The following is a 15,988-nucleotide window of genomic DNA, read 5'->3' as shown; positions in this document are numbered from 1 at the left end:
CATTGCGTGGTGTGTCCAGAGTCCCTCATCCACGCGCTGCCTTTGCTACTGGAGCCTCTGGTTCTGGTGCTGAAATTCGGCTGAAGCAACTCTGGGGAATGGGCTGCACAAAGGGGAGGCTTTGTGGGTTGTCTGTGTCATCACTGTGATGTGAGAAGAACTTGCTTTCCACCCGCTCCAGCTCCTTCAGCGGGTTTGGTGTGTAATTCCTTCCTTGGTTGCCTAATTTTTGTTTGTTTGTTTGTTTGTTTGTTTGTTTGTAAAGCTGTCTGTGCAGAGTAACGTGAGAATTTTTATCCAGTTTGTGCTTGGTGTGTGTTAATAGCTTGAGTTTTATGTGTATTTTCTTGAATGTTTCCTGCTTTTTAATACCATTTTTTTTCAAGTGTACTTGCTGTGCTGTGTGGAAGATTCTGTGATGTTATTAAATTTTTTGTGCGCTGTACAATTTTTGCCTTTTAAGCTGTGGGTCACTGTGTTCTGGAGGAGGAGGGTGGGTCGGTAGTAGGCTGAGGGCTCTATCTGTGTCGAAGAAGACACATTGTAAAAGAAGCCAGAGGGTTCTCTCTTTCCACGATAATGAGGCAATTTCTAGCACAGAGAACGCGTGTTATGTAGAAGTGCAGCAAAAGACAGAACCATCTGCTTCCCACCTGAGGCAACTCCCCCAGCCTTTTCCAATGTGGGCGTCTTTAACATTGTACATTCCTCTAATGCTGCCCTGACGGCACTTGTGTCAAGGGCCAAAAGGAAAAGCCCCTTTTACCAGCACGAGTTGGATGAGCATCAGGCTCTTTATCTGGCAGTACCAGGCTCAAGCCCTTCTCTGGGCAGCTGGCTGTTAATTTGCCTTGTGCCCCAGGAGCCCAAAGAGTCCTGCCTGCAGCTGGAGCAGTGGCCCAGGTCCCAGACTGTGGGGTGATGCCCTAGAAAGGAAAGCTCGCTAGAAAGCCTTCACAACTGGCCGTGATTGTACAGTGGTTAGTACTCTGCACTGTGGCTGCAGAAACCTTGGTTCAAATCCAAGTCATGGCAGTGATAGCCCAGCACAGGGCTGGTACTGCTTTTATTTTCCCCAAAAGGGTGGTGAAGCGCTGCAATGCGTTACCTGAAGAGGTGGTGAAATCTCCATCCCTGGAGGTTTTTAAGCCCTGGCTTGACAAAGCCCTGGCTGGGATGATTTAGTTGGGGTTGCTCCTGCTTTGGGGAGGAGGCTGGACTCAATGATCTCCTGAGGTCCCTTCCAGCCCCAGGATTCTGTGGTTCCAAGCCGTGCTGGGGAGTTTGCAGCCTGGAAAGTCCCTCTGCAACACACTCCCAGCTGGGGCGGGTCATTCAGTGATTTTCTCAGAGCTCTGATTGTACAAAGGTTTCCCCAGAGGGCAGGAGCAGGAGCCTGGGAAAGATGCAGCTCCCTCTGACCTTCCTAAGCTATGGAGAGGCGGGGAGAGGGGAGCCGCCGCTCTGCCCAGCTAGGCCCGGCTGCATGCGTCGGGGCGAGTGCCTCCCGAGCGGATGGCATTTCAGGGAAGAGGCAAAAGAAGAAAGTGGAGATTCTGTAGCCCACTGGGCTCTCGTGTTAGCCAGGCCTGCAAAATGGCTCCCACTTGAAAGCAGACAGAAACGCGGCATCTCATCCTTGCTCATCCCTTTCCTCTTCTGGCAGGCGCTTCTGTTTCTCCCGCCGGCCTGTGCTCTACCATCACCTCCTGGCCCAAGAGAACGCCCCTTGGTGCCATCGGGGGCAAACTAGAGGCAAAAGGCCAATCAGCTCTTCCTAACAGCTTTCAACCTTGGCCTCCTCTGCCCTTGGAGGCCAGCTTTTCCCCCGGCCTGTTTTCCTATACTTGCCAAAGAGGAACTAGAGGAAAGAAGCAAGCGCCACTAAGAAAGATGGCGTGGCTTTTGGCTCAAGACCCTGCGCCAAAGCTGCAGCTGAGCCCCTGTTGCTCTCCTGTCGCCTCCACTGAAGCTCCAGGGGAGAATCCAGGTCTTGATGGAAAAGGCTGGACGGGACATTGTCTGTGGGTGTCCAGCAAGGCGAAGGGAGGGCTGGTCATAGTGTGATGGACCTCAGTGGGAATTTTGGGAAGGCCAGCTGGGGCTTCCGAACTGGGTGTGCAGCTGGGTTTGTTGGGTTACATCACAGTGGTTTTCTCTTCTGAGGTGTGGTGCTTTTTAATGGGGGTAACTCTTATCCCCATGACACACCTCATGCAGGAGCTGTTGCTCTTTGTGCCCAGGCATGTGGCTGGGATCCAGGACTCAGGACCCTTTCCCCAAATGTACATATTCCCCTCCCACCACACACATCTGACACTGTTCCACTTCAGACTCTGGAGCCTTCACTTTCCCTGGCTGGTGCCTCAAACAGCTTGCATATGTGGGGGGTTAGCTCAAGCGGTACCTCCTCCCCTTTCAGGTGAGTCGAGAGTCGGTTCCATGTCCATATTCTCCCACTGCTGGTTTTCCTTTCCCAGGAGCCCAGAATTGTCAGCCTGCAAATGTCTCTCTCTTCAGCAACGTTGGCCTCCCTCTTCCTAAAATCAGCCACGACAAACTTGTTCAACCTAATTTTGTCGTACAGACATAGCCAGCGGCATTTGAACCAGGCTGAATGGGATTTCTTGGATGCCCCACAAGTCTCTGCTAAAGTGTGGCTGTGTTTGTTTGGCTTTGGTGGTGGATTCCTGTTTCTATAACTTTCTCGCTTCCTAGAGAGGGAGTTCTTGAGGCCAGGAGACCTGGCAAGGAAATGAGAAGCAGAGAAAGCCAATGGAGCTGCTGTGGAGTGCTGGTGCCCTTGGGAGAGTGATCCTGCCGCTCCTACCTGAGTAAGGAGTGCTGTGCAGTGAGGGCTGATAGCTCTGGGAGGCTGGGTCCAGGGATGTCCAACCCTCACCTGCTCTGCTTTCTTCCTCATTGGTTTTTTTTTTTCCCTTTCATGAAACTTTAACACTTGAGGGATAGTGGGGAATAACAGCCGAAAAGGATCTGGGAGTTGGAGTGGACGAGATGCTGGACAAGAGTCAACAGTGTGTCCTTGTAGCCAAGAAAGCTAATAGCATGTTAGGTTGCATCAAGAGGAGCGTTGCCAGTAGATCCAGAGAAGCGATTGTTCCTCTTTATTCGGCTTTGGTGAGGCCGCATCTGGAGGACTGTGTCCAGTTCTGGGCCCCCTTTTACAGGAAGGATGTGAATACACTGGAGAGGGTCCAGCGGAGGGTGACCAAAATAATTCGGGGGCTGGAGCAAATGACTTTTGAAGAAAGGTTGAGGGAATTGGGACTGTTTAGTTTGCAGAAGAGAAGACCGAGGGGGGACTTGAAAAGAGCCTTCAAGTTACTGATGGGAGGTTGCAAAGAGGCTGGAGAGAGGCTGTTCACAGTGGTCACGGATGGCAGAACACAGAACAATGGACTCAAGTTGCGGTTGGAAAGGTCCAGGTAGAACATTAGGAAAAACTTTTCCACTCAGAGGGTGGTAAAGCATTGGAATGGTCTCCCCAGGGAAGTCGTGGAGTCTCCATCCCTGCAGGTGTTTAAGTCTCGCCTTGACAAAGCCCTGGCAGGGCTGATCTGATGGGTTTGGTCCTGCCTCGGGCAGGGGGCTGGACTCGATGATTTTTTTAGGTCTCTTCCAGCTCTTTTGTTCTACGATTCTCTGATTCTACGACCACACACACTCAGAGCCTCCTACACTCACACGTTTACCCAGATGTACTCCCACTGCTTTTAGTGACAGCTCTGTGGGAAGGTTTACGATATATTTCAACAATAGAGAACAATTTTTCTCTTCTGAGCTGTGAAAACTACGTCTTTCTAAGGCTACGTCTGCACAAGCCAAACACTTTGAAATGGCCATGCAAATGGTCATTAACAAAATGGCCCACTCCATTAAAGTGCCGGCTGACAGCTCAGCAGCTCCAGCTCGAGCAAGAGTTTATCAGATTCACATTGGTGTGCCAGTTCGAGGGGACTGTAACTGTACGTGCTGAGTCGCATGGGAGGGAAACAGGCATCCACTGCATCTGTGAACTCCAGCTCAGACAGAGAACTTCTGCCTGGTTCTTCTTTCTGCTGCAAGTTGTTCAGGGACAGAGCTCATCAGCGCCCTTGGTAAGAAGCTGTAACATTTGCAAGTTCGCTCTGGTTGTTGACACAACTTTTTGTTTCTGCCGCTGCCTAAAGCAGGGTCAGCCAGTCAATCAACAGCTCTGGGACGCTGCCAATAGGGCTGCAGAAAGGAGTCTTAGCTTGGGGCTAGACTTCATGGCGAAGTGGACAGGGCACTGCAGACGGGAGTTTCAGAGGCAGAGCAAGTGATCCTGCCGCTGCAGAAGCTACCAGGTGAGAGCGCTGGCTTTTGGGGCGGGTGAGTGAGTGAGTGAGTGAGTGCGTGTGCTTAACTGTTTGAATCTGAACTGCCATTTTGATTTCAGGTGTGTGAGTTTCAGTTTCAGTTTCTGAGGCAGGTGGGATGCCTGCCTCACCTTTGTTCCCTTGATTGCCTTCATCAGCCTTTCCCTGTGTGACTCCCAGGGGGGAGGGCCTGACGCAGGCCAGTCGGCTTTGAAAGTCAGAGGCAAGGGCGACCAGGGGAGAGACACGGACAGGGAGCTGCAGACGGGGACTTGAAGAGGGAATGTGACAGAGGGAGGCCTACGATGGTTAGGAAGACCCCCAACACCTGTGCGAACACGACTCCTGTCTCCTCCACCTGCGCCTGTAGCCAGACAGACTGCCTGGCCATGGATGCCTCTGCCCAGATGCTGGTGCGGCTTTGCAGGGACTGTGGCTTGCAATTCCCACTCACTGATACCCAGGCTGGGGGCACCATCCAGTGTGAAAGGTGCCTGCTGGTGGAATCTCTCAGGGGGCAGGTGGGATAGCTACAGGAGGAGGTGGCCAGGTTGAGGAGTACCCGACTCCACGAGCAGTTCCTGGATAGTATTCGTGTGGAGACAGCTGAGGTCACTGTCCCAGGACACAGGACGGCTGATAAACCACTGGTGGAGGAGAACACAGATCGGGGGGACACTGGCAGCTGGTTACTGCTGGCAGCAGGCAGTGTTCCACCCCTGCTCCGAACCCTCCCACCGTGGTACTAGGAAACCGTTACGCGCTGTACTTGATACAGGAGACAAAGAATCGCCCCACACAGCAGAGGAGAAGCCTCGTGCCCCGACGGCTGGGAAGTCTGCTGCCACCCCTGAGAGGAGGAAGTGCAGATTAGTGGTGCTCAGGGACTCTCTTCTAAGGGGGAAGGAGGTGCCCATCTGTCGCCCTGACAGTTCATCTCGGGAGGTGTGCTGCCTGCCGGGGGCCCGTATCCAAGACATTACAGAGGTGTTGGCGAGGATTATCCGTCCCTCTAACTACTATGCTTTGCTTCTTATCCATGTGGGCACTAATGATACGGCAAAGTGTGATGCTGAGCAGGTCAAGAGCGACTTCAGGGCTCTGGGGGCACTGGTGAGGGAGTTTGGGGCACAGGTGGGTTTCCTTCCAGAAGATCCCCGCAGGCCACACGTCTGCACATGTACTTCGGAGTCAGGAAGAGCTTCTTCTGGACTCTGAACCATGTGCTGATATGCTAATGAGGTGTGGAAAATTTGCATCCGTGCCTCATTAGCATTTTCCAGATAACTCATTAGCCTGAGGCTTCCAGAAGAAGCGGCATGTGTCGACACAGCCAAAGGCTATGTCTGCACAGCAGCATTATTCCTGAGAGAGGTATTCCAGAAGAGGTATTCCAGAATAGCCGAGTCCAACATAGCACAGCTACACACAATGTCAAAACAAAAAGCATTCAAGTAGCACTTTAAAAACTAGCAAAATAGTTTAAAGTGCTACTTGACTGCTTTTTGTTTTGATAGTGTATAGACTAGCTTGGCTTACTCTCTGTTACTACACATAATATGGATTTCAAAATATGGCTCAGCTATTTTGACATACAGCAGCTGCAGACACCGAAGCCTATTCTGAATACAGTCATTGGAAGGACTATGGCTTATTTTGAACGAGGTGCTATTCCCTCTCTACACAGTCCCTATGTCAAAAGAGCTTTTTGAAATATTCAAAATAGCTGTAGTCATGACCCCAAGACACACTCAGCCAGGGCTCTGCTCTCTCTCTCGCTCTGTTTCCTTTGACATCCTGGCCTAAGGCAGGAAAAGTCTTTTCTTGTCCTCAGCTCTCGTAGAAGTGAAGAGAGGAGAAATTGGTGTTTCCATCATCCTCAGAGAGTGGAAGAGGATTTTCTTCTCTTCAGTTCTATCCACACCTGCCCAGAGAGGAGAAAAAATAACCCTTCCCCAGCTGACTGTCCCCCTCAGCACCTCTGGGGCACCTGGCATTGGCTACTGTCAGCAGACAGGACACTGGGTTAGAGGGACCTTTGGTCTGACCCAGTATGGCCGTTCTTATGTCTCATGTCTTTCCACATCAGCTCCATCTGTGCACTGGACCTAGACATGAATTACGTATATCCAGGGGACGGTAAGGAAATGGGGAGCTCAGAGTTCCTGTTCCTCACGTACACAAGGACAATAGATGGAGGGTCAAAAATGTGATGGGAAAAGTGTTAGTGAGAAGGGGGAGGGGATGGTGTGTGTTGAAGGGCTGGATGGAGATTTCTGCTTGGAGAGTTCTGATTCTTCACACCTGACACTTGTCTAGCCAGGGCAGTCGGGGCAGGTGAGCATCAGTCACGAGATTGTTCTCACATGAAAGGGCACCAGAGGCTCTCTGTAGGTATTTGGAAAGAACAGAAAGAGGGGAACTCCTGGCTGGGTATTAAATATTCAGGATTTTTCTGCTGCCAGTTTTCTTGAGAAGCCGGCAAACACCCACAGCCTGGTGGTGACGGCATTTCTACCACTACTCCACTGGAGCAGAGCAGCCCCAGGAGGCCTTGAGTTACCTCAGCACCCAGGAGGCAGCTTGACTTCACTCTTCTCCTCCCACTTCTCATTTCCCTGTGGGTAGGTCTGTTTGGAGAAACCTGAAGCTCCTGGTGACCAGCTGCTTTGCTCTCCCCTTGTTCTGGGCGCCTTTGACCACAGTAAGGGGTTGCACTTAAGCTGTCTGAAAGCTTTGGCCAACAGATCTTAGCTCACACCAACCACCACAGGTTAAAACTCCAACACCCCCCATCTCACCAAGGAGCAAATCATCCCTGCTCTCCAATTCCAACAGAGCACTTGCTGGGGGAAGAGGAAGTAAGGAGCAAAGCTGTGCTAGTTAGGAATTGAACCCAGGCCAACTGCATGGGAAGCAGCCATGCTAACCACTACACCACCAGGCCCTCTTTGGGGGGCTGGGGGGAGAGGGGGGCTAAAAGGGCAACATGCAGAAATATGAATTACTGAGCATGTGGTTTCCACCCCACCCCGGCTCTTTTTTCATTAGTTGTAGGCATCCTTTGATCCCGAGGGATCATGGGTTTGCACCCCAGCTGGACTGATTCGAGCAGTGTCTTCTGTGGCTGTGCAATCCAATGCGGGAGTGGCAGTCCTTTCCGCACTGTGAGCAGCAGGAGGCAAACGTCGCTCTGGTATCACGGGCATGGACCTCTCTGAGGGGTCTCCTGACTTCCGCTTCCTTCACCAAGGTAGTTTCATACATAACAAGAGCTTCCTTCACTCCCTGTTTCCAGACATGTGTGTCTGAGGCGAGCGAATGCCAGGTGTTCACACTGATAGAGAGAGCACTGAGGTCACACTTGCACGTGTCCTTGTAGCGCAATTTAGGTCGCCCTTTCGGCCTCTTTCCAGACGCCAGTTGGCCGAAGAGAAGGTCCTTCGGTATTCGGCCATCCGTCATGTGTGAGACATGGCCCAGCCAGCCCATACACCTCTATTTGAGAAGGGTGTCCACGGAGGCGGTGCCTGCCCTCTCAAGCACTGCGCTACTGGGGACCTTGTCCTGCCATGAGATACCGAGTATGCGCCTAAGGCAGCGCATGTGGAATGTGTTGAGCCGCTGCTCTTGTTTTGAGTGCAAAGTCCATGTTTCACCGGCGTACAGCAGTGTGCTCAAAACACAGCTATCAAGTGACAAGTTGCCCCAGGGCCAGTGTACCTCCTTCTCCCCCACCGAGCATTCACCAGGGTCTCTGGCCTTCAGGAAAAAACAGCCTTGCAGCTGTGATGGCTGAGTGGTTAAGGGGATGGACTTGAAATCCAATAGGGTTTTCCTGTGCAGGTTCTAATCCTGTTCACAGCAAGGGCTGTGTTTTAGTCACATCCTGGAACCAGGACAAGACAGCAGCACACACCCTGAGACACTGCCCAGGGGCTGTCTGTGACCAGTGTGTGTAAGAGGGCTGGGGAGACTGTGGTGTGGTCGCTGCTGCTGGCCCAGCTGAAGGCTCAGCAGGTCAGTTTGGCCATGCCCATGCACATAACCCTGAGGCTTCCAGGCTACATGCTGGGCAGCTTGTGGCTGGGACAGAGGAAACACAAGCCACATGGCACCAGGAAGGTCAGAGGGAGGCTGCACCTTTCCCAGGTTCCTGCTCCTCCCCTCTGGGGTCACCTTTCTACAAGCAGAGCTCTGAGAAAAGCACTGAATGACCTGCCCCAGCTGGGGGTGTGTTGTAGAGGGAATATCAGGCCTGCAAACTCCCCAGCACGGCGTGGAAGAAGGCTTCTGAAGGCTTTGTATGCCTGTGACACGCCATGCAACACCTCCCGTCCTGTTCATTTGTTTTCTCTTGCTCATAAACTTTTGTTTCCCACACTGCAGGGGTGGGCGGCAGGGGGCCTAATGGGGTCAGAAGAGCACTGTGTACATGCGAGTGGGGAGTTTACATCACTTCTCTCTGCACCAGAGCCTTCAGCAGGAGAGACACGGCATTTCCAGGGAGGGCTGCCCCAGGCTCAGAAGATCACACCAGCATCAGGACTCCAGGGATCTCTGGACACACTGCCAAGTTCCAGCGCACCAAACGATCACCTGAGCCATCCATCTGGCTGGGCCAAAGACCTGGCTTCACCAGGCGCCAGTCACCCCACTCACTCTCGTGCAGGACAGGAGAGGGAAGCAGCTCAGAGAGCTTTAGGGCTGTGCCTCAGTAAGGCAGCCCCAGGAGGTGCCTCTGACATTGAACTCACACTGCAGGAAGCAGAGCTCTGAACAATGGCTCCAGCCCTCCCCACCTGCCCCTCACCCTTTGGGGCTGGCTGGCATTGCCCTCTGGACACTTCTCACCCTCAGCTGGCAGCATGGACTGTGTCCTTATTGCTTCTCTGGAGATCCTGTGTCTCCCAGGACTCCCTATGTCTGCCCGGGGCTTTCTCAGCATCTGGCCCCACAAAGCTTCCACCAGACAGACCCTGTGTTTTCCAGGCCCATTCCTGTGGCTATGGGCTTAGAACCACAGAATGCTGGGGCTGGAAGGGACCTCAGGAGATCATTGAGTCTAGCCTCCTCCCCAAAGCAGGAGCAACCCCAACTAAATCATCCCAGCCAGGGCTTTGTCAAGCCAGGGCTTAAAAACCTCCAGGGATGGAGATTTCACCATCTCTTCAGGTAACGCATTGCAGTGCTTCACCACCCTTTTGGGGAAAATAAAAGCAGTACCAGCCCTGTGCTGGGCTATTACTGCCATGACTTGGATTTGAACCAAGGTTTCTGCAGCCACAGTGCAGAGTACTAACCACTGTACGATCATGGCCATCTAGGGAAGCTTTCTAGTGAGCTTTCCTTTCTAGGGCATCACCCCACAGTCTGGGACCTGGGCCACTGCTCCAGCTGCAGGCAGGACTCTTTGGGCTCCAGGGCACAAAGCAAATTAACAGCCAGCTGCCCAGAGAAGGACTTGAGCCCGACACTGCCAGATAAAGAGCCTGATGCTCATCCAACTTCTGCTGGTAAAAGGGTCTTTTCCTTTTGGCCCTCGATACAAGCGCCTTCAGGGCAGCATTAGAGGAATGTACAATGTTAAAGACGCCCACATTGGAAAAGGCTGGGGGAGTTGCCTCAGGTGGGGAGCAGATGGTTCTGTCTTTTGCTGCACTTCTACATAACACGCGTTCTCTGTGCTAGAAAGTGCCTCATTCTCCTGGAAATAGAGAACCCTCTGGCTTTTTACAATGTGTCTCCTTTGACGCAAATAGAGCCCTCAGCCTACTTCCTATCCTCCCTGCTCCTCCAGAATACAGTGACCCACAGCTTAAAAAGGCAAAAATTATACAACACACAAAAAGTTTTACAAAATCACAGAATCATCCACAAAGCACAGCAAGTACATTTGAAAAAAAAAGGTGTTAAGCAACAAAAAACATTCAAGAAAAGACACATAAAACTCAAGCTATTAACACACATCAATCACAAACTGGATAAAAACTCTCACATTTTCCTGCATAGACAGCTTTTTACACAAACAAATAAAAATTATACAAAAAAAGAACATATTACACAGCAAACCGGCTGAAGGAGCTGGAGCGGGGGGAAAGCAAGTTCGTCTCACATCACAGTGATGACACAGACAACCCACAAAGCCTCCCCTTTGTGCAGCCCATTGCCCAGAGGTGCTTCCAGCCGAATTTCAGCCCCAGAACCAGAGGCTCCAGGAGCAAAGGCAGCGCGTGGATGAGGGACTCTGGACACACCACGCAATGCATTGTGGGTATGCAAAGGAGCATCACTGACTCTGCCCCAGAGAGCAGAGGAGCTGGGGTCTCCCAGCTGTGGCGGCTGCCCCTAGAACAGGGGTGATGACAGTTTATATGCTGTGCCCCCTTTTTGGCCCTGCACTAAGCTGGTCCCCACAACCTGTGGGAGAACCATAGGAAGGGATGCTGGCCTGTGTCTGTTTGTGTAGATCAGTCTATTGCTGTTGGGGCAGAGAGGAGATTGTGACTTTCATTCCCCCTTGGGCAAGTGTCTGCCCCTTTCCCAGCTGTATACTGCACAGCTCAGGAGCTGGGAGAGACCAGAGCCCCTGAGCCAGCCTTGGGAACAGGCCCTTCCCTTCGAGGCAGCTGCCCTATCACTGGCTGCAGCTGAACCAGGGCTGCCCACTCCTTGCCAGGGCATTACACAGGTGAGTGTAGCACTGTCGGGCTGACATAGGAGACAGGCTGGGCCCAGCAGCAGCCAGAGCAGTGACCACACCCCAGGGTCAGCATTTCCCCCCAGGCACAGACTGCCCTGGCCTCTTCCACACACTGGTCACAGACAGCCCCTGGGCAGTGTCTCAGGGTGTGGGCTGCTGTAGTGTCCTGGTTCCAGGATGTGGCTAAAACAGAGCCCTTGCTGTGAGCAAGATTTGAACCTGCACAGGGAAACCCTATTGGATTTCTAGTCCAACACCTTAACCACTTGACCATCACAGCTGTGAAATCAGTTCTTCCCCCTCAGGCCAGAGACCCTGGTGAATGCTCGGTGGGCCAAGGCTGGTAAGGAACACTGCCAGACAGCTGGTGGGGTTTACTGCCCTCCCCTTTCTTCAGCCCCGGCCACCTTCAAGCCGTCTGAGGTGTGTCAGGAGCCCAGCCAGGGGACGCACACGAGGGCCCCTCCTGGAATGAGACTGAGTGTAAGGACTTCTGACACTCTGGGGAATGAGGAGCTGCTGCTCCACATGACTGGCTGGTGCCAGGATGCTGCAGCCTTCAGCCACCTGTTCTCTGGCCTGAGCTGCGAGGGTCACCCCACCTGAACAGCTGAACTCCTGGGGAGAAAAGTGAAGGAACTGTGGCAGGCCAACTGCCAGGCCCAGGATGAGGCCAGCCACTCGAGGGGCAGTGGCCGCTACCTGCCCCACTTCCAGGAGCTCAATGGCTGCCTGGGACCCAAGGGGGCAGCACTGACCACCCATGTCCTACACACCACCAGGTCAGATGGCGCTTGCCAGGGGGTGTCAGGAGGTGTCAGGACCAGTATCAGGCAGCAGCTCCCACCCAACAGGCACAGGAACAGAAGCCCAGAGCCATGACAGGGGTTCCAGCAATGGGGCCCTCATCATCTCTGTGTCCTCAGAGGTCTCCATCTGGGCCCCCTCCACCTGGGCCTCCCCTGAGTTCCTCTAGGGACACCAAGGTCAGTTTCGTGCATGTTGGACGCCTGGCACAAGGGGAGGGGAGGCCAGCAGTGGCCCACTCACACAGCCACCAGCTCCAGTCTGGATGCACCCCACATGGCTGTACTCCCTGAGCCTCAATGTGGGCCTCATGCAACACTCAGCACCTGCCCCTGTGGACAGCACCACAGGCTGCATGCCCAGGGACGGAGGCTGACCTACACCGCATATGTCCCACCCACGCAGGGACCCCCCAGCCACACAGATCCCTCAGGGACCCTGGGCCAGATGGGGGGACAAGGCAGAGTGGGGCACACAGCCCCCAGGGCCAGGTCATGGTACTGATGGCCTTTCCCTGGGTCCCCTTCTGTCTCCAGAGCTGCACCATCCAGGGGCCAGACAAGGCCTGTACACAAGCCAGAAAGGCCCACACCAGAGGGCAAGGGGGCTGGAACTTCAACCCTAAGAGCGCCCACATGGGGCCAGTGCTGGGGCATGTGCTGGTGCCACTGTGGGGAGGAGGAAGCTGCTGCTGTCACTGCTCACACCACCCCCCTGCAGGATGTGACTGCTGTCACGCAGGAGAGGCTGGTGATGGAGCAGGAGGCCTGGGGTTGGGTGGCAGGCAGCCTGGACACCCTCACACAGGCTGTGACCACGTGCCTGGCTCAGCCTCTCACCCCATCACCAGTCCCTCCCACAGCCCCTGCAGCTCCTCCCTCCACATGTCCCTCACAGTGTCCCACAGTTCCCCCCACCCCTCCACCCACAGTCACTGACATTGCTGCCCTGCTCCCCACAACCTTCCCCCATCCCCTCCCTCCCTTCCTGTAGCCCCCAGTGAGCCCAAGCCTGAGCCCACTGGACCGCTCCCTTGTCCCTACCTCCTTGTGTTCCCAGCTCCATCCCAGCTCTTGTGAGAATATGGACTGTGGCCTCCCACCCGCTCACCAGAGCCCTTTCTGAGTTCTGTTACCCCACCCCCTCTCCAAGACCTCCTCTAAGTTCCATTGCCCCCACTGCCCACCCCAGGACCCCATTGTCTATAGTCCCCCATCCCTCTTGTCAATCGTTTACAGGTCTCTTTATGCAGTTTGGAATCCATTGCCAGAGTTTCATGAAATACTTTCTTTAGCAACACTCCCGTGTCCCTGGTGTCTATTGGGAGGCCAGGAGGGTATGGGAGTGTGGGAAGGGGTTGATAGTGAGAGGTGGGTGCGTGGGAAGGGAGTTGTGGTGGTGGCTGTATGTTGGAGGGTCACATGGGCCCCCGCACAAAGGCCTCCCAGAGGAACTTACTGACCTGCACCCTGACCCTCTGTGCCTGACAGCATGGGAAAGCAGCCAGCTGCTTGGAGCCGTGGCCAGACCCAAAACCCACCCCTGCATGAACGGCTCTTGCTTTACCTCCACAATGTTGTGGAGGGAGCAGCATGTACCCACGACATCTGGTACATTGCGCGGGATGACATCCAGTATCCTGAGGGGGCCCTGAACGTGCCCTTCTGCCACCTAATATTGCAAGCCCACTTTAGGAACTAAATAAAAATGTCCTGGCTGGGCTCAGTGTGTCCCATGTAGGGCCAACTCAGCCACTCATGCAAGGGGTAAATGGCATTGGGCATTATATCGGGGGGCTAGTGGTGTCACCATTTGGTAGTTCCCAGGTTAGGATGGATGTCTTCTCCTGCATGCTGCAGCAGAGCCATGAGTTGGAAGATACCTGCATTGTTGGCTCACCCAGACAAACCCACACAGAATGCCATAAATTGCCCCTTGGTGTCCACGCAGGTCTGGAGCACCCCAAAATGGTACCCCTTGCAATTGATGAAGATTCCTGTGCTGCATTCTGGGGCCTGGATAGCAATGTGGGTCCCATCCAGAGCTCTGAAGCACTTGGGGAAGTCCAGCTTCTCAGCCCCCATTAGGGTGACTTTCAGATCCCAGACACGGACAACCCAGTAAAGAAGGTTGTTTTTGATTGCCCAGAAGACCTGAATGGTGTGTGGGGAGAACATGTCCATGTGTGCGTGGTGGGGTGCTCCATGCATCCCCTTTCCCTCCCCCCACCAGGTCCCAGCCACCCCACCCTGTCCCTCTCCCCTGTCTCTGAGGGTCCCCCTTGCCTGGTAGCCCTCCTCCCCGTGGTGGGGAGGTGCCCCAAGCATGCCCTACCTCCAGCAGAACAGCCGCAATGGTGGCCGTGCCCACCCCCAATTGATGGCCAAATGACTGGTGGCTGTCCAGGGTAGTGAGCCTCCAAGTAGCAATGGCTACCCACTTGTGCAAGGGGAGTGTGGGCTGCACCTGTGTGTCATGGTGCTGGGGGGCCGGGGAGGGCCAATGACTTAGCTCCAGAAATCGCCTCTTTGTCATACTGAAGTTGTGGGGCCAGCGGGTGTTGTTCCAGTCCCCCAGAACCAGCCTGTCCCATCACTCGCTGCTGGAGGGTGGCAGCTCGGAGCAGTGCCTACAGGCTGACCATGGCCTGGATGGGTCAGGCATCAGGGAGTCTCTGGGGGCCATTGTGTGCCACCAAGTGGCTTCTCCATGTAGTTGAGTTCTCGGTGCTCTGGGTGCAAGCCAGCCGTTGGCATGTGCAGAATGAGTGTGTTTTGGAGGAGCCCTTTAAAGGAGCACCAGGCTGCAGCCCCCAGAAGGGCTTATCTGCCTTGCTAGCGCAGCCACGGCATTTTCTGGCCCTTTTCTCCCAAAAGAGCACCCTGTGACATGTGGCTGCTTCCTTGCAAACCAAGGGCCTGGTCTTTTCAAAGAGCGGCTCACAATCTCCTTTCGCTTGGGGCGTGTGGACGCTCACTTTCAAAAGCTGATCTGTCAGAAGGTGGCTTTGGAAAGTTTGTCTTTTGACATCACTCTGTGGTGTAGACTCAGCCAGCCACGGAGAAAAGGGTAAAAAAGCAGAGCCAGGTCCCCACATGAAGATTGCAGCATAGTGTAACAAAGGAAATGTGTGTGTACATCAAAAAAGAATAAAATTCTTTTAACAACTAAGAAACAGAAACTTTTAAACACCATTTTTACTCTCTCTGCTCCTGAACATTTCATGTAAAAGCAGCTAATGCAATTCTCCCCATTCTAAAAACTTTTTTTGAACTTTACAATAAGAACCAACCACTCAGACTAGGTTCTCTTCTTCTTGCTTCCAAGAGAAAACAAGAACAATCATCAAGAACAAACAGCAACACTGCTTGTTTACCTCATGCTCAGAAGAAAACACTTTAACTCATCATCATGGTTGGCAAGACCAAGAACACCCACATACACTTCTCTAACTACACACTACAGAAATGATCTCTAAAAGTACAGTCTTAATCACATACTCCTCAGCTGCACACCCAGCAGAACACGCACAAGCTTCTGCCCATGGGGAACGTTTTCAAACAGGTGCTTCCACCCTTCTCAAACTAAGGGACTAAAGTCTAAAACCAACCACCCCTTTTGCTGAAGCCCAATTTACCCGCTTTGGGACGCAGTGTATCAGAGGTGGTTGCATGTGGCTGTTTGCAGACACACCCCTCCTGATTAGCATACAGCGCCCTTTGGAGTCAATCAAACACTCTCACTTTTACTTCCCCAATCTGCCACTTTTCTTACAGGCTCTCATGTGACAGGTGTCAGGCACAGAGGACTCTGACAGGTTAGTTCCTTCTTGCCAGCTGTGCAGGTGATGTAAAAGGAAAGTAGAGAGGCACTGAAATCAACAGGCACCAATTGAAATGAAAACAAAAAAGCAGTCAAGTAGCACTTTAAAGACTAACAAAATAATTTATGAGGTGAGCTTTGGTGGTACAGACCCACTTCTTCATACCAGAGCCAGCCCAGAACAGACTCAATATTTTAGACACAGAGAACCAAAAACAGTAATCAAGGTTGACAAATCAGAAAAAAACTATCAATGTGAGCAAATAAGAGAGCAGAGTGACAGGGCGGGGCGAGG

At 53.2% G+C, this 15,988-nt stretch overlaps 3 non-coding genes and 1 pseudogene across 3 annotated transcripts; 1 reads left to right on the top strand and 3 right to left on the bottom strand.

Annotated features, from left to right (window-relative positions):
* Positions 1-963: 963 nt before the first annotated feature.
* Positions 964-1,035, top strand: TRNAH-GUG (transfer RNA histidin (anticodon GUG)). The gene has a single exon. It is a non-coding gene; the product is annotated as a tRNA-His (tRNA).
* Positions 1,036-9,609: 8,574 nt separating this feature from the next.
* On the bottom strand, positions 9,610-9,681 carry TRNAH-GUG (transfer RNA histidin (anticodon GUG)). Its single transcript has one exon. It is a non-coding gene; the product is annotated as a tRNA-His (tRNA).
* A 1,581-nt stretch (positions 9,682-11,262) lies between these two features.
* On the bottom strand, positions 11,263-11,344 carry TRNAS-AGA (transfer RNA serine (anticodon AGA)). Its single transcript has one exon. It is a non-coding gene; the product is annotated as a tRNA-Ser (tRNA).
* A 3,817-nt stretch (positions 11,345-15,161) lies between these two features.
* On the bottom strand, positions 15,162-15,361 carry LOC142024137 (small nucleolar RNA U3; annotated as a pseudogene).
* Between the last annotated feature and the right edge of the window lie 627 nt (positions 15,362-15,988).

The sequence above is a fragment of the Carettochelys insculpta genome, chromosome 21 (assembly GCF_033958435.1).
Source record: "Carettochelys insculpta isolate YL-2023 chromosome 21, ASM3395843v1, whole genome shotgun sequence".
In the NCBI taxonomy this organism is placed as follows: Eukaryota; Metazoa; Chordata; order Testudines; family Carettochelyidae; genus Carettochelys; species Carettochelys insculpta.
The sequence above is the reverse complement of the archived record's forward strand: the minus strand, read 5'-3'. Positions and strand labels throughout refer to the sequence as shown.